The sequence below is a fragment of the Oncorhynchus keta genome, chromosome 18 (genome assembly GCF_023373465.1).
Source record: "Oncorhynchus keta strain PuntledgeMale-10-30-2019 chromosome 18, Oket_V2, whole genome shotgun sequence".
NCBI lineage: Eukaryota > Metazoa > Chordata > Actinopteri > Salmoniformes > Salmonidae > Oncorhynchus > Oncorhynchus keta.
Window position 1 is genome coordinate 55754177 of NC_068438.1, and position 18599 is coordinate 55772775.

Genomic DNA, 18599 nt, shown 5'->3' on the forward strand with positions numbered 1-18599 from the left:
TCTCCAAGTTCCCACACATTTCTCCAGTTCCACACACCTCTCTCAAGTGGCCACACACCTCTCCAAGTTCCCACACACCTACACACCTCCAAGTTCCCACACACCTCTCAAGTTCCCACACACCTCTCCAAGTTCCCACACACTCTCCAAGTTCCCACACACTTTCCAACCTGGCCACACACCTCTCCAAGTTCCCACACATTCTCCAAGTTCCCACACACCTCTCCAAGTGGCCACACACCTCTCCAAGTTCCCACACACCTCTCAAGTTCCCACACCTCTCCAAGTTCCACACACCTCTCCAAGTTCCCACACACTCTCCAAGTTCCCACACACCTCTCCAAGTTCCCACACACCTCTCCAAGTTCCACACACTCCAAGTGGCCACACACCTCTCCAAGTGGCCACACACCTCTCAAGTGGCCACACACCTCTCCAAGTTCCCACACCTCTCCAGTTCCACACACCTCTCAAGTGGCCACACACCTCTCCAAGTTCCACACACCCCCACAGTTCCCACACGCCTCTCCAAGTGGCCCACACACCTCTCCAAGTGGCCACACACCTCTCAAGTGGCCACACACCTCTCCCACACACCAAGTGGCCACACACCTCTCCAAGTCCACACACCTCTCCAAGTGGCCACACACCTCTCAAGTTCCCACACACCTCTCCAAGTTCCCACACACCTCTCAAGTGGCCACACACCTCTCCAAGTTCCCACACACCTCTCCAAGTTCCACACACCTCTCCAAGTTCCCACACACCTCTCCAAGTTCCCACACACCTCTCCAAGTGGCCACACACCTCTCCAAGTGGCCACACACCTCTCAAGTTCCCACACACCTCTCCAAGTCCCACACACTCTCCAAGTGGCCACACACCTCTCAAGTGGCCACACACCTCTCCACAGTTCCACACACCTCTCCAAGTTCCCACACACCTCTCCAAGTGGCCACACACCTCTCCAAGTTCCCACACACTCTCTCCAAGTTCCCACACACCTCTCCAAGTTCCCACACACCTCTCCAAGTTCCACACACCTCTCCAAGTTCCCACACACCTCTCAAGTTCCCACACACTCTCCAAGTTCCACACCTCCAAGTTCCCACACACCTCTCCAGTTCCCACACCTCTCCAAGTTCCCACACACCTCTCCAAGTGGCCACACACCTCCTCCAAGTGGCCACACACCTCTCAAGTGGCCACACACCTCTCCAAGTGGCCACACACCTCTCCAAGTTCCCACACACCTCCACACCTCTCCAAGTTCCACACCTCCAGTGGTCCCACACCTCTCCAAGTCCCACACCTCTCCAAGTGGCCACACACCTCTCAAGTCCCACACACCTCTCCAAGTTCCCACACACCTCTCAAGTGGCCCACACCTCTCCAGTGGCCACACACCTCTCAAGTTCCCACACACCTCCAAGTTCCCCACACCTCTCCAAGTGGCCACACACCTCTCCAAGTTCCACACACCTCTCCAAGTGGCCACACACCTCTCCAAGTTCCCACACCTCTCCAAGTTCCACACACCTCTCCAAGTTCCCACACACCTCTCCAAGTTCACACACCTCCAGGTTCCCACACACCTCTCCAAGTTCCCACACACTCTCCAAGTTCCCACACACCTCTCCAAGTTCCCACACACAAGTTCCACACCTCTCAAGTTCCCACACACCTCTCCAAGTTCCACACACCTCTCCAAGTTCCCACACACCTCTCCAAGTGGCCACACACCCTCCAGTGGCCACACACCTCTCCAAGTGGCCACACACCTCTCCAAGTTCCCACACACCTCTCAAGTTCCCACACACCTCTCCAAGTTCCACACACCTCTCCAAGTTCCAACACGTGGCCACACCTCCAAGTGTTCCACACACCTCTCCAAGTTCCCACATTTCTCCAAGTGGCCACACACCTCTCCAAGTTCCCACACACCTCTCCAAGTTCCCACACACCTCTCCAAGTTCCCACACACCTCTCCAAGTTCCCACACACCTCTCCAAGCCACACACCTCCACACACTTCTCCAAGTTCCCACACACTTCACACCTCCAAGTGGCCACACACCTCTCCAAGTTCCACACATTTCTCCAAGTTCCCACACACACCTCTCCAAGTGGCCACACACCTCTCCAAGTTCCCACACACTCTCCAAGTTCCCACACACCTCTCCAAGTGGCCACACACTCTCCAAGTTCCCACACACTCTCCAAGTTCCCACACACCCTCCAAGTGGCCCACACCTCCAGTGGTTCCACACACCTCTCCAAGTGGCCACACACCTCTCCAAGTGGCCACACACCTCTCCAAGTTCCCACACACCTCTCCAAGTTCCCACACACCTCTCCAAGTTCCCACACACCTCTCCAAGTTCCACACACCTCTCCAAGTTCCCACACACCTCTCAAGTTCCCACACACCTCTCAAGTTCCCACACACCTCTCCAGTTCCCACACACCTCTCCAAGTTCCCACACACCTCAAGTTCCACACACCTCTGGCCACACACCTCTCAAGTTCACACACCTCTCCAGTGGCCACACCTCTCCAAGTTCCCACACACCTCTCCAAGTTCCACACACCTCTCCAAGTTCCACACACAGTTCCACACACCTCTCCAAGTGGCCACACACCTCTCCAAGTTCCCACACACCTCTCCAAGTGGCCACACACCTCTCCAAGTGGCCACACACCTCTCCAAGTTCCCACACACCTCTCCAAGTTCCCACACACCTCTCCAAGTTCCCACACACCTCTCCAAGTTCCCACACACCTCTCCAAGTTCCCACACACCTCTCCAAGTGGCCACACACCTCTCCAAGTTCCCACACACCTCTCCAAGTTCCCACACACCTCTCCAAGTTCCCACACACCTCTCCAAGTTCCCACACACCTCTCCAAGTTCCCACACACCTCTCCAAGTGGCCACACACCTCTCCAAGTGGCCACACACCTCTCAAGTTCCACACACCTCTCCAAGTTCCCACACACCTCTCCAAGTTCCACACACCTCTCCAAGTTCCACACACCTCTCAAGTTCCCACACACCTCTCCAAGTTCCCACACACCTCTCCAAGTTCCCACACACCTCTCCAGTGGCCACACACCTCTCCAAGTTCCCACACACCTCTCAAGTTCCCACAGTTCCCACACACCTCTCCAAGTTCCACACACCTCTCCAAGTTCCCACACACCTCTCCAAGTTCCCACACACCTCTCCAAGTGGTTCCACACCTCTCCAGTTCCACACACTCTCCAAGTTCCCACACACCTCTCCAAGTGGCCACACACCTCTCCAAGTGGCCACACACCTCTCCAAGTTCCCACACACCTCTCCACAGTTCCCACACCTCTCCAAGTTCCCACACACTCTCCAAGTTCCCCACACCTCTCCACACACACCTCCAAGTTCCCACACACCTCTCAAGTTCCCCACACACCTCAAGTTCCCACACACCTCTCCTCCCAAGTTCCCACACACCTCCAGGTTCCACACACCTCTCCAAGTTCCACACACACCTCCACAGTTCCACACACCTCTCCAAGTGGCCACACACCTCTCCAAGTTCACACACCTCTCCAAGTTCCACACACCTCTCCAAGTTCCCACACACCTCTCCAAGTGGCCACACACCTCTCCAAGTGGCCACACACCTCTCCAAGTGGCCACACACCTCTCCAAGTTCCCACACACCTCTCCAAGTGGCCACACACCTCTCCAAGTTCCCACACACCTCTCAAGTTCCACACACCTCCAAGTTCCACACACACCTCTCAAGTTCCCACACACCTCTCCAAGTTTCTGGCCACACACCTCTCCACACCTCTCCAAGTGGCCACACACCTCTCCAAGTTCCCACACACCTCTCCAAGTTCCACACACCTCTCAAGTTCCCACACCTCTCCAAGTTCCACACACCTCTCCAAGTGGCCACACACCTCTCCAAGTGGCCACACACCTCTCCAAGTTCCCACACACCTCTCCAAGTTCCACACACCTCTCCAAGTTCCCACACACCTCTCCAAGTGGCCACACACCTCTCCAAGTGGCCACACACCTCTCCAAGTGGCCACACACCTCTCCAAGTTCCACACACCTCTCCAAGTTCCCACATACCTCTCCAAGTTCCACACACCTCTCCAAGTTCCCACACACCAAGTTCCCACACACACTCTTCTCCAAGTTCCACACACCTCTCCAAGTTCCCACACACTTCTCCAAGTGGCCACACACCTCTCCAAGTTCCCACACACCTCTCCAAGTTCCCACACACCTCTCCACAGTGGCCACACACCTCTCCAAGTTCCACACACCTCTCAAGTTCCCACACACCTCTCCAAGTGGCCACACACCTCTCCAAGTTCCACACACTCTCCAAGTTCCCACACCTCTCACACACCTCTCAAGTTCCCACACACCTCTCCAAGTGGCCACACACCTCTCAAGTGGCCACACACCTCTCCAAGTTCCCACACACCTCTCCAAGTTCCCACACACCTCTCCAAGTTCCCACACACCTCTCCAAGTTCCACACACCTCTCCAAGTTCCCACACACCTCTCAAGTGGCCACACACCTCTCCAAGTTCCCACACACCTCTCAAGTTCCCACACACCTCTCCAAGTGGCCACACACCTCTCCAAGTGGCCACACACCTCTCAAGTGGCCACACACCTCTCCAAGTGGCACACACACACCTCCAAGTTCCCACACACCCTCCAAGTTCCACACACCTCTCCAAGTTCCCACACACCTCTCCAAGTTGGCCACACACCTCTCCAAGTTCCCACACACCTCTCCAAGTGGCCACACACCTCTCTCCAAGTGGCCACACACCTCTCCAAGTGGCCACACACCTCTCCAAGTTCCACACACCTCTCCAAGTTCCCACACACCTCTCAAGTTCACACACCTCCAGTGGCCACACACCTCAAGTGGCCACACACCTCTCCAAGTTCACACACCTCTCCAAGTTCCCACACACCTCTCCAAGTTCCCACACACCTCTCCAAGTTCCCACACACCTCTCAAGTGGCCACACACCTCTCCCACACACCTCTCAAGTTCCCACACACTCTCCAAGTTCCCACACACCTCTCCAAGTGGCCACACACCTCTCAAGTTCCCACACACTCTCTCCAAGTTCCACACACCTCTCCAGGTACACACCACACACCTCCAAGTTCCCACACACCTCTCCAAGTTCCCACACACCTCTCCAAGTGGCCACACACCTCTCCAGTTCCCACACACCTCCAGTTCCCACACACCTCTCCAAGTTCCCACACACCCTCAAGTGGCCCACAGTGGCCACACACCTCTCCAAGTTCCACACACCTCTCAAGTTCCCACACACCTCTCCAAGTTCCACACACCTCTCTCAAGTTCCCACACACCTCTCCAAGTTCCCACACACCTCTCCAAGTGGCCACACACCTCTCAAGTTCCACACACCTCTCAAGTGGCCACACACCTCTCAAGTTCACACCTCTCCAGTTCCCACACACCTCTCCAAGTTCCCACACACCTCTCCAAGTTCCCACACACCTCTCAAGTTCCCACACACCTCTCCAAGTTCCACACACCTCTCTCCACACCTCTCCAAGTTCCACACACCTCTCCAAGTGGCCACACACCTCTCAAGTTCCCACACACCTCTCTCAAGTTCCACACACCTCTCAAGTTCCCACACGCCTCTCCAAGTGGCCACACACCTCTCAAGTGTTCACACACCTCTCCAAGTTCCCACACACCTCTCCAAGTTCCACACACCTCTCCAAGTTCCCACACACCTCTCAAGTCCCACACACAAGTTCCCACTCTCCAAGTTCCCACACACCTCTCCAAGTTCCCACACACCTCTCCAAGTTCCACACACCTCTCCAAGTGGCCACACACCTCTCCAAGTGGCCACACACCCTCCAAGTTCCACACACCTCTCAAGTTCCCACACACCTCTCAAGTTCCCACACACCTCTCCAAGTTCCCACACACCTCTCAAGTGGCCACACACCTCAAGTTCCACACCTCTCAAGTTCCCACACTCCTCTCCAACACTCTCTGGCCACACACCTCTCCAAGTTCCACACACCTCTCCAAGTTCCACACACCTCTCCAAGTGGCCACACACCTCTCACAGTGGCCACACACCTCTCCAAGTTCCCACACACCTCTCCAAGTGGCCACACACCTCTCTCAAGTTCCCACACACCTCTCCAAGTTCCCACACACCTCTCAAGTGGCCACACACCTCTCCAAGTGGCCACACACCTCCAAGTTCCCACACCTCTCCAAGTTCCACACACCACACCTCTCCAAGTTCCCACACGCCTCTCCAAGTGGCCACACACCTCCAAGTGGCCACACACCTCTCTCCAAGTTCACACACACCTCTCCAAGTTCACACACCTCTCCAAGTTCCACACACCTCTCCAAGTTCCCACACACCCTCCAAGTGGCCACACACCTCTCAAGTGGCCACACACCTCTCAAGTTCCCACACCTCTCCAAGTTCCACACACCTCTCAAGTTCCCACACACCTCTCCAAGTTCCCACACCTCTCCAAGTTCCCACACACCTCTCAAGTTCCACACACCTCTCCAAGTTCCACACACCTCTCCAAGTTCCCACACACCTCTCCAAGTGGCCACACACCTCTCAAGTCCACACACCTCTCCAAGTTCCCCACACCTCTCCAAGTGGCCACACACCTCTCCAAGTGGCCACACACCTCTCCAAGTTCCCACACACCTCTCCAAGTCTCCCACACACCTCTCCAAGTTCCACACACCTCTCCAAGTTCCCACACACTTCCTCAAGTTCCCACACACCTCTCCAAGTGGCCCACACACTCTCCAAGTTCCACACACCTCTCAAGTGGCCACACACCTCCAAGTTCCACACACCTCTCCAAGTGGCCACACACCTCTCCAAGTTCCCACACACTTCTCAAGTTCCCACACACCTCTCCAAGTGGCCACACACCTCTCCAAGTTCACCACACACTTCTCCAAGTTCCACACACCTCTCCAAGTGGCACACACCTCTCCAAGTTCCCACACACCTCTCCAAGTGGCCACACACCTCTCAAGTTCCACACACCTCCAGTTCCCACACACCTCTCCAAGTTCCCACACACCTCTCCAAGTTCTCCACACACCTCTCCAAGTTCCACACACCTCTCCAAGTTCCACACACTCTCAAGTGGCCACACACCTCTCCAAGTTCCACACACCTCTCCAAGTTCCACACACCTCTCAAGTTCCCACACACCTCTCAAGTTCCCACACACCTCTCAAGTTCCCACACACCTCTCCAAGTTCCCACACACCTCTCCAGTTCCCACACACTCTCCAAGTTCCCACACACCTCTCCAAGTTCCCACACACAAGTGGCCACACACCTCTCCAAGTTCCCACACACCTCTCAAGTTCCCACACCTCTCCAAGTGGCCACACACCTCCAAGTTCCCACACACCTCTCCAAGTCCCACACACCTCCAAGTTCCACACACCTCCAAGTTCCACACACACTCTCCAAGTTCCCACACACCTCTCCAAGTTCCCACACACCTCTCCAAGTGGCCACACACTCTCCAGTTCTCAAGTTCCACACACCTCTCCAAGTCCACACACCTCTCAAGTTCCCACACACCTCTCCAAGTTCCACACGCCACACACTCTCCAAGTGGCCACACACCTCCAAGTTCCACACACCTCTCAAGTGGCCACACACCTCTCAAGTTCCCACAGTTCCCACCACTCTCCAAGTTCCCACACACCTCTCCAAGTTCCACACACCTCTCAAGTTCCCACACACCTCTCCAAGTTCCCACACACACCTCCAAGTCCCACACACCTCTCCAAGTTCCCACCACCACCTCCAAGTGGCCACACACTCTCCAAGTTCTCACACACCTCTCCAAGTTCCACACACCTCTCCAAGTTCCCACACACCTCTCCAAGTTCCCACACACCTCTCCAAGTGTCCCACACACCTCTCCAAGTTCACACACCTCTCCAAGTTCCACACACCTCTGGCCACACACTCCAAGTTCCACACACCTCTCCAAGTTCCCCACACCTCTCCAAGTTCCACACACACCTCTCAGTGGCCACACACCTCTCCAAGTGGCCACACACCTCTCCAAGTTCCCACACCTCTCCAGTTCCCACACACAGGTTTACACCTCTCCAAGTTCCCACACACTCTCCAAGTTCCACACACCTCTCCAAGTTCACACCTCTCCAAGTGGCCACACACCTCTCAAGTTCCCACACACTCTCCAAGTTCCACACACCTCTCCAAGTGTTCCACACACCTCTCCAAGTTCACACACACCTCCAGTTCCCACACCTCTCTCCACAGTTCCCACACACCTCTCTCAAGTTCCCACACACCTCTCCAAGTGGCCACACACCTCTCACACCTCTCCAGTTCCACACACCTCTCCAAGTGGCCACACACCTCTCCAAGTTCCCACACACCTCTCCAAGTTCCCACACACCTCTCCAAGTTCCACACACCTCTCCAGTTCCACACACCCTCAGTTCCCACACACCTCTCCAAGTGGCCACACACCTCTCCCCACACCTCCAAGTGGTTCCACACACTCTCTCAAGTTCCACACACCTCTCCAAGTGGCCACACACCTCTCCAAGTGGCCACACACTCTCTCCACACACCTCCAAGTTCCCACACACCTCTCCAAGTTCCCACACACCTCTCCAGTTCCCACACACCTCTCAAGTTCCACACACCTCTCTCCAGTTCCCACACCCTCTCAAGTTCCACACACCTCTCCAAGTTCCACACACCTCTCCAAGTCACACACTCCAGTTCCCACACCTCTCAAGTTCCCACACACCTCTCAGTGGCCACACACCTCTCCAGTGGCCACACACCTCTCCAAGTTCCACACACCTCTCCAAGTTCCACACACCTCTCCAAGTTCCACACACCTCTCCAAGTGGCCACACACCTCTCACACACCTCTCCAAGTTCCACACACCTCTCCAAGTTCCACACCTCTCCAAGTTCCACACACCTCTCCAAGTTCCCACACACCTCTCAAGTTCCCACACACCTCTCAAGTGGCCACACCTCTCCAGTTCCCACACACCTCTCCAAGTTCACACACACTCTCTCCACAGTTCCCACACACTCTCAAGTTCCACACACCTCTCAAGTTCCCACACACCTCCAAGTCCCACACACTCTCCAAGTTCCACACACCTCTCAAGTTCCCACACACCTCTCCAAGTTCCACACACCTCTCAGTTCCCACACACCTCTCAAGTTCCACACACCTCTCTCAAGTTCCACACACCTCTGGTTCCACACACCTCTCAAGTTCCCACACACCTCAGTGGCCACACACCTCCAAGTTCCCACACACCTCTCAAGTGGCCACACACCTCTCCAAGTTCCACACACCTCTCCAAGTTCCACACACCTCCAAGTTCCACACACCTCTCAAGTTCCACACACCTCTCAAGTTCCCACACACCTCTCAAGTGGCCACACACCTCTCCAAGTTCCACCACCTCTCCACACAGTTCCCACACCTCTCCAAGTGGGCCACACACCTCTCAAGTTCCCACACACCTCTCAAGTTCCACACACCTCTCAAGTTCCCACACACCTCTCCAAGTTCCACACACCTCTCCAGTTCCCACACACCTCTCCAAGTTCCACACACCTCTCCAAGTTCCCACACACCTCTCAAGTTCCCACACACACCACACCTCCAAGTTCCACACACCTCTCCAAGTTCCCACACCTCTCCAAGTTCCCACACACCTCTCCAAGTCCCACACACCTCTCAAGTGGCCACACACCTCCAAGTTCCACACACTCTCAAGTTCCACACACCTCTCAAGTTCCCACACACCTCTCCAAGTTCCCACACACACCACACACTCCAAGTTCACACACCTCTCAAGTTCCACACACCTCTCCAGTTCCCACACACCTCTCAAGTGGCCACACACCTCTCAAGTTCCACACACCTCTCCAAGTTCCACACACCTCAAGTTCCACACCTCTCCAAGTGCCCACACACCTCAGTTCCACACACACCTCTCAAGTTCCCACACACCTCTCACAGTTTCCACACACCTCTCCAAGTTCCCACACACCTCTCCAAGTTCCCACACACCTCTCAAGTGGCCACACACCTCCAAGTCCCACACCTCTCCAAGTTCCCACACACCTCTCCAGGCCACACACCTCTCCAAGTGGCCACACACCTCTCAAGTTCCCACACACCTCTCCAAGTGGCCACACACCTCTCCAAGTTCCACACACCTCTCAAGTTCCCACACACCCTCAAGTTCCCACACACCTCTCAAGTTCCCACACACCTCTCCAAGTTCCACACACCTCTCCAAGTGTTCCACACACCTCTCCAAGTGGCCACACACCCTCTCAAGTTCCCACACACCTCTCCAAGTTCCCACACACCTCTCCAAGTGGCCACACACCTCTCCACAGTGGCCACACACCTCTCCAAGTTCCCACACACCTCTCCAACACACCTCTCCAAGTCCCACACACTCTCTCACAGTTCCACACACTCTCCAAGTTCCCACCACCTCTCCAAGTGGCTACCACACACCTCTCCAAGTGGCCACACACTCTCCAGTTCCACACACCTCTCCAAGTTCCACACACCTCTCCAACTCTCTTTCCACACACCTCTCCAAGTTCCACACACCTCTCAAGTTCCCACACACCTCCAAGTTCCCACACACCTCTCCAAGTGGCCACACACACACCTCCAAGTTCCACACACCTCTCAAGTTCCACACACCTCACACACCTCCAAGTTCCCACACACCTCTCAAGTTCCACACACCTCTCAAGTGGCACACCTCTCAGTTCACACCTCTCCAAGTTCCACACACCTCTCCAAGTTCCCACACACCTCTCCAAGTTCCCACACACCTCTCCAAGTTCCACACACCTCTCCAGTGGCCACACACCTCTCCAAGTTCCACACACCTCTCAAGTTCCCACACACCTCTCCAAGTTCCCACACACCTCTCAAGTGGCCACACACCTCTCAAGTGGCCACACACCTCTCAAGTTCCACACACCTCTCAAGTTCCACACACCTCTCCAAGTTCCCACACACCTCTCCAGTGGCCAGTGGCCACACACCTCTCAGTTCCACACACCTCTCCAAGTTCCCACACACCTCTCCAAGTGGCCACACACCTCTCCAAGTTCCCACACACCTCTCCAAGTTCCCACACACCTCTCCAAGTTCCACACACCTCTCCAAGTTCCACACACACTCTCCAGTTCCCACACACACCTCTCCAGTTCCCACACACCTCTCAAGTGGCCACACACCTCTCCAAGTCCCACACACCTCTCCAAGTTCCACACTCTCCAAGTTCCACACACCCTTCCAAGTTCTCACACACCTCTCCAAGTTCCCACACACCTCCAAGTGGCCACACACCTCTCCAAGTTCCCACACACCTCTCAGTTCCACACACCTCTCCAAGTTCCCACACTCTCAGTCCACACACCTCTCCAAGTTCCCACACACACCTCTCCAAGTTCCACACACCTCTCCAAGTTCACACACCTCTCCAGTTCCCACACACCTCTCCAAGTTCCCACACACCTCTCAAGTGGCCACACACCTCTCAAGTTCCACACACTCTCCAAGTTCCACACACCTCTCCAAGTGCCACACACCTCACACCTCTCTCCAAGTTCCCACACACCTCCAAGTCCCACACACCTCTCCAAGTTCCACACACTCTCAAGTACCCACACACCTCTCAAGTTCCCACACACCTCTCCAAGTTCCCACACACCTCTCAAGTTCCCACACACCTCTCCAAGTTCCCACACACCTCTCCAAGTTCCCACACACCTCTCCCACACACCTCTCCAAGTGGCCACACACCTCTCCAAGTTCCCACACACACTCTCCAAGTTCCCACACACCTCTCCAAGTGGCCACACACCTCTCCAAGTTCCCACACACCTCTCAAGTTCCACACACACCTCTCCAAGTTCCACACACCTCTCCAAGTTCCCACACACCTCTCCAAGTCCACACACACACACCTCTCCAAGTTCCCACACACCTCTCCAAGTGGCCACACCTCTCCAGTTCCACACACCTCTCAAGTTCCCACACACCTCTCCAAGTTCCACACACCTCTCAAGTTCCCACACACCTCTCCAAGTTCCACACACCTCTCTCAAGTTCCCACACACCTCAAGTTCACACACCTCCCACACACCTCTCCAAGTTCCACACACCTCTCAAGTTCCACACCTCTCAAGTGGCCACACACCTCTCCAAGTTCCACACACCTCTCAAGTGGCCACACACCTCTCCAAGTGGCCACACACCTCTCTCCAAGTTACACCCCACACCTCTCCAAGTCCCACACACCTCTCCAAGTTCCCACACACCTCTCCAAGTTCCCACACACCTCTCAGTGGCCACACACCTCTCCACACACCTCTCCAAGTGGCCACACACCTCTCCAAGTTCCACACACCTCTCCAAGTTCCCACACACTCTCAAGTTCCACACCTCCAAGTTCCCACACACCTCTCCAGTTCCCACACACCTCTCCAAGTGGCCACACACCTCCAAGTTCCCACACACCTCTCCAAGTGGCCACACACCTCTCCAAGTTCCCACACACCTCTCCAAGTTCCCACACACCTCTCAAGTCCCACACCCACACACCTCTCCAAGTTCCCACACACCTCTCCAGTTCCCACACACCTCTCAAGTTCCCACACACCTCTCAGTTCCACACACCTCTCCAAGTTCCACACACCTCAGTTCCCACACACCTCTCCAAGTTCCCACACACCTCTCCAAGTTGCCTCCCACACACCTCTCCAAGTTCCCACACACCTCTCCAAGTTCCACACACTCTCTCCAAGTTCCACACACCTCTCCAAGTTCCCACACACCTCTCCAAGTTCCACACACCTCTCCAAGTGGCCACACACCTCTCCAAGTTCCACACACCTCTCCAAGTGTTCCCACACACTCTCCAAGTTCCACACACCTCTCCAAGTTCCCACACACTCTCCAAGTTCCCACACACCTCTCCAAGTGGCCACACACCTCTCCAAGTTCCACACACCTCTCCAAGTTCCCACACACCTCTCCAAGTGGCCACACACCTCTCCAAGTTCCCACACACCTCTCCAAGTTCCACACACCTCTCCAAGTTCCACACACCTCTCAAGTTCCCACACACTCTCCAAGTGGCCACACACCTCTCAAGTTCACACCTCTCAAGTTCCCACACACCTCTCCAAGTGGCCACACACCTCTCCAAGTTCCCACACCTCTCAAGTTCCCACACACCTCTCCAAGTTCCCCACACCTCTCCAAGTTCCCACACACCTCTCCAAGTTCCACACACCTCTCCAGGTCCCACACCTCTTCCACACACCTCTCCAAGTTCCCACACACCTCTCCAAGTGGCCACACACCTCTCCAGGTTCCCACACACCTCTCCAAGTTCCACACACCTCTCAAGTGTTCCCACACACCTCTCCAAGTGGCCACACCTCTCAAGTTCCACACACCTCCAAGTTCCCACACACCTCTCAAGTGGCCACACACCTCTCCAAGTGGCCACACACCTCTCAAGTGGCCACACACCCACACACCTCTCCAAGTTCCCACACACCTCTCCAGGTTCCACACACCTCTCCAGGTGGCACACTCAAGTTCTCCACCTCTCAGTTCCACACACCTCTCCAAGTTCCACACACCTCCTTCACACAAGTTCCACACACCTCTCCAAGTTCCCACACACCTCTCAAGTGGCCACACACTCTCTCCAAGTTCCCACACCTCTCCAAGTTCCCACACACCTCCAGTTCCCACACACCTCTCCAAGTTCACACACCTCTCAAGTTCCCACACACCTCCAAGTTCCCACACACCTCTCCAAGTTCCACACACCTCCAAGTGGCCACACCTCTCAGGTGTTCCCACACACTCTCAGTTCCCACACACCTCTCACAGTTCCCACACACCTCTCCAGTGGCAACACCTTCCTCTCTCAGTTCCACACACTCTCCAAGTTCCCACACCTCTCCAAGTGCCCACACACTCTCCAGTTCCACACACCTCTCCAAGTTCCCACACACCTCTCCAAGTTCCCACACACCTCTCCAAGTTCCACACACCTCCAAGTTCCACACACCTCTCAAGTTCCACACACCTCTCAGTGTGCCACACACCACACACCTCTCAGTTCCACACACCTCTCAAGTTCCCACACACCTCTCCAAGTTCCCACACACCTCTCCAAGTTCCCACACACCTCTCCAAGTTCCACACACTCTCCAAGTTCCACACACCTCTCCAAGTTCCCACACACCTCTCCAAGTGGCCACACACCTCTCCAAGTCCCACACACCTCCAGTTCACACACCTCTCAAGTTCCACACACCTCTCCAAGTGGCCACACACCTCTCCAAGTTCCACACACACCTCTCCAGTTCCACACACCTCTCCAAGTTCCCACACACCTCTCAAGTTCCACACACCTCTCAAGTTCCACACACCTCTCAAGTGGTTCCACACACCCTCTCCACACACCTCTCCAAGTTGGCCACACACCTCTCAAGTTCCCACACACCCTCCAAGTTCCACACACCTCTCCAGTTCTACACACCTCCAAGTTCCCACACACCTCTCCAAGTTCCCACACACCTCTCAAGTGGCCACACACCTCTCCAAGTTCCCCACACACCTCTCCAAGTCCCACACACCTCCAGGTGGCCACACACCTCTCCAAGTGGCCACACACCTCTCCAAGTTCCCACACACCTCTGGCCACACACCTCTCCAAGTTCCCACACACTCTCAAGTTCCACACACCTCTCCAAGTGGCCACACACCTCTCCAAGTTCCCACACACCTCTCCAAGTTCCCACACACCTCCAAGTGGCCACACACCTCTCCAAGTGGTTCACACACCTCTCCACCACACACCTCTCCAAGTTCCCACACACTCTCCAAGTTCCCACACACCTCTCAGTCCACACACCTCTCCACACACACCTCTCAAGTTCCCACACACCTCTCCAAGTTCCCACACACCTCTCCAAGTTCCCACACACCTCTCCAAGTGCCACACACCCACACACCTCTCCAAGTTCCCACACACCTCTCCAAGTGGCCACACACCTCCAAGTTCCTACACACCTCTCCAAGTTCCCACACCTCTCCAAGTTCCACACACCTCTCCAAGTTCCCACACACCTCTCCAAGTTCCACACACCTCTCCAAGTTCCCACACACCTCTCCAAGTTCCCACACACCCACACACCTCTCCAAGTGGCCACACACCTCTCCAAGTTCCCACACACCTCCAAGTCCCACACACCTCTCCAAGTGGCCACACACCTCTCCAAGTTCCCACACACCTCTCCAAGTGGCCACACACCTCTCCAAGTTCCCACACACCTCTCCAAGTTCCCACACACCTCCAAGTTCCACACACCTCTCCAAGTTCCCACACACCTCTCCAAGTGGCCACACACCTCTCCAAGTTCCCACACACCTCTCCAAGTTCCACACACCTCTCCAAGTGGCCACACACCTCCTCCAGTTCCCACACACCTCTCAAGTTCCCACAGTGGCCAGTGGCCACACCTCTCCAAGTTCCCACACACCTCTCCAAGTTCCCACACACCTCTCCAAGTTCCCACACACCCAAGTTCCCACACACCTCCAAGTTCCCCACACACTCTCCAAGTTCCACACACCTCTCAAGTTCCCACACACTCTCCAAGTTCCCACACACCTCTCCAAGTGGCCACACACTCTCTCCACAGTGGCCACACACCTCTCCAAGTCCCACACACCTCTCCAAGTTCCCACACACCTCAAGTTCCCCAAGTTCCCACACACCTCTCCAAGTTCCCACACACCTCTCCAAGTTCCCACACACCTCTCCAAGTGGCCACACACCTCTCCAAGTGGTTCCAAGTGGCCACACACCTCTCCAAGTTCCCACACACCTCTCCACACCTGGCCACACACCTCTCCAAGTTCCCACACACCTCTCCAAGTTCCCACACACCTCTCCAAGTTCCCACACACCTCTCCAAGTGGCCACACACCTCTCCACAGTTCCCACACACCTCTCCAAGTGGCCACACACTCTCCAAGTTCACCACACACTCTCCAAGTTCCACACACCTCTCCAAGTGGCCACACACCTCTCCAAGTTCCACACACTCTCAAGTTCCACACCTCTCCCACACCCTCACACACCTCTCCAAGTTCCCACACACCTCTCCAAGTTCCCACACACCTCTCCAAGTTCCCACACACCTCTCCAAGTGGCCACACACCTCTCCAAGTGGCCACACACCTCTCCAAGTGGCCACACACCTCTCCAAGTTCCCACACACCTCTCCAAGTTCCCACACACCTCTCCAAGTTCCCACACACCTCTCCAAGTTCCCACACACCTCTCCAAGTTCCCACACACCTCTCCAAGTTCCCACACACCTCTCCAAGTGGCCACACACCTCTCCAAGTTCCCACACACCTCTCCAAGTTCCCACACACCTCTCCAAGTGGCCACACACCTCTCCAAGTTCCCACACACCTCTCCAAGTTCCCACACACCTCTCCAAGTTCCCACACACCTCAAGTCACACACCTTCCCACACACCTCTCCAAGTGGCCACACACCTCTCCAAGTTCCCACACACTCTCCAAGTTCCCACACACCCTCTCAAGTTCCCACACACCTCTCAAGTGGCCACACACCTCTCCAAGTGGCCACACACCTCTCCAAGTTCCCACACACCTCCAAGTGGCCACACACCTCTCCAAGTTCCCACACACTTCTCCAACTTCCCACACACCTCTCCACCTCTCCCACACACCTCTCCAAGTTCCCACACACCTCTCCAAGTTCCCACACACCTCCACACCTTGGCCACACACCTCTCCAGTTCCACACACCTCTCCAAGTTCACACACCTCTCCAAGTGGCCACACACCTCTCCAAGTTCCCACACCACCTCAAGTTCCCACACCTCTCTCAAGTGGCCACACACCTCTCCAAGTGGCCCACACACTCTCAAGTTCCCACACACCTCTCCAAGTTCCCACACACCTCTCCAAGTTCCCACACACCTCTCCAAGTGGCCACACACCTCTCCAAGTTCCCACACACCTCTCCAAGTTCCCACACACCTCTCCAAGTGGCCACACACCTCTCCAAGTGGCCACACACCTCTCCAAGTGGCCACACACCTCTCCAAGTTCCCACACACCTCTCCAAGTTCCCACACACCTCTCCAAGTTCCCACACACCTCTCCAAGTTCCCACACACCTCTCCAAGTGGCCACACACCTCTCCAAGTCCACACACCTTCACACACACTCCAAGTTCACACACTCTCTCCACAGTTCCCACACACCTCTCCAAGTTCCCACACCCTCCAGTTCCACACACCTCCAAGTGGCCACACACCTCTCCAAGTTCACACACCTCTCCAAGTGGCCACACACCTCTCCAAGTTCCACACACCACACACCTCTCCAAGTTCCCACACACCTCTCCAAGTGGCCACACACCTCTCCAAGTTCCCACACCTCCAAGTTCCCACACACCTCTCCAAGTTCCACACACCTCTCAAGTTCCCACACACTGGCCACACACCTCTCTCAAGTGGCCACACACCTCTCCAAGTTCCCACACACCTCTCCAAGTTCCACACACTCTCCAAGTGGCCACACACCTCAAGTGGCCACACACCTCTCCAAGTTCCCACACACCTCTCCAAGTTCCCACACACCTCTCCAAGTTCCCACACACCTCTCCAAGTGGCCACACACCTCAAGTTCCACCAAGTGGCCACACACCTCTCCAAGTTCCCACACACCTCTCCAAGTTCCACACCTGGCCACACACCTCTCCAAGTGGCCACACACCTCTCCAAGTTCCCACACACCTCCAAGTCCACACACCCCAAGTTCCACACACCTCTCCAAGTTCCCACACACCTCTCCAAGTTCCCACACACCTCTCCAAGTGGCCACACACCTCTCAAGTTCCCACACACCTCTCCAAGTTCCCACACACCCTCCAGTTCACACACCTCTCAAGTTCCCACACACCTCTCCAAGTGGCCACACACCTCTCCAAGTTCCACACACCTCTCACACACCTCTCCAAGTTCCCACACACCTCTCAAGTTCCCACACACTCTCCAAGTTCCCCACACACTCTCAAGTTCCACACACCTCTCCAAGTTCCACACACCTCTCAAGTTCCCACACACCTCCAAGTTCCACACACCTCTCCAAGTGGCCACACACCTCTCCAAGTTCCACACACCTCTCCACACCTCTCCAAGTTCCACACACCTCTCAGTTCCCACACACCTCTCCAAGTTCCCACACACCTCTCAAGTTCCCACACACCTGTGGCCACACACCTCTCAAGTTCCACACACCTCTCAAGTTCCACACACCTCCCCACACACCTCTCCAAGTTCCCACACACCCTCTCAAGTTCCCACACACCTCTCCAAGTGGCCACACCTCTCCA

General features: G+C 55.4%; 1 protein-coding gene and 1 long non-coding RNA gene across 3 annotated transcripts in view; both read right to left on the reverse strand.

The window, feature by feature from the left end:
• The window catches only part of LOC118380965 (rho GTPase-activating protein 42), a 239068-nt gene that overhangs the window by 74309 nt on the left and 146160 nt on the right, over nucleotides 1-18599 (reverse strand). The window lies entirely within an intron of this gene.
• Nucleotides 732-17404, reverse strand: LOC127908922 (uncharacterized). 2 transcript variants are annotated; one of them, XR_008069052.1, is made up of 4 exons: nucleotides 17140-17404; nucleotides 16384-16643; nucleotides 2642-2921; nucleotides 732-767 (listed from the first exon to the last, which is right to left on the reverse strand). It is a non-coding gene; the product is annotated as an uncharacterized LOC127908922 (long non-coding RNA). The 2 variants fall into 2 exon arrangements; XR_008069053.1 differs by lacking the exons at nucleotides 732-767; nucleotides 2642-2921 and adding an exon at nucleotides 11201-11229 and having other exon boundaries at nucleotides 16304-16643.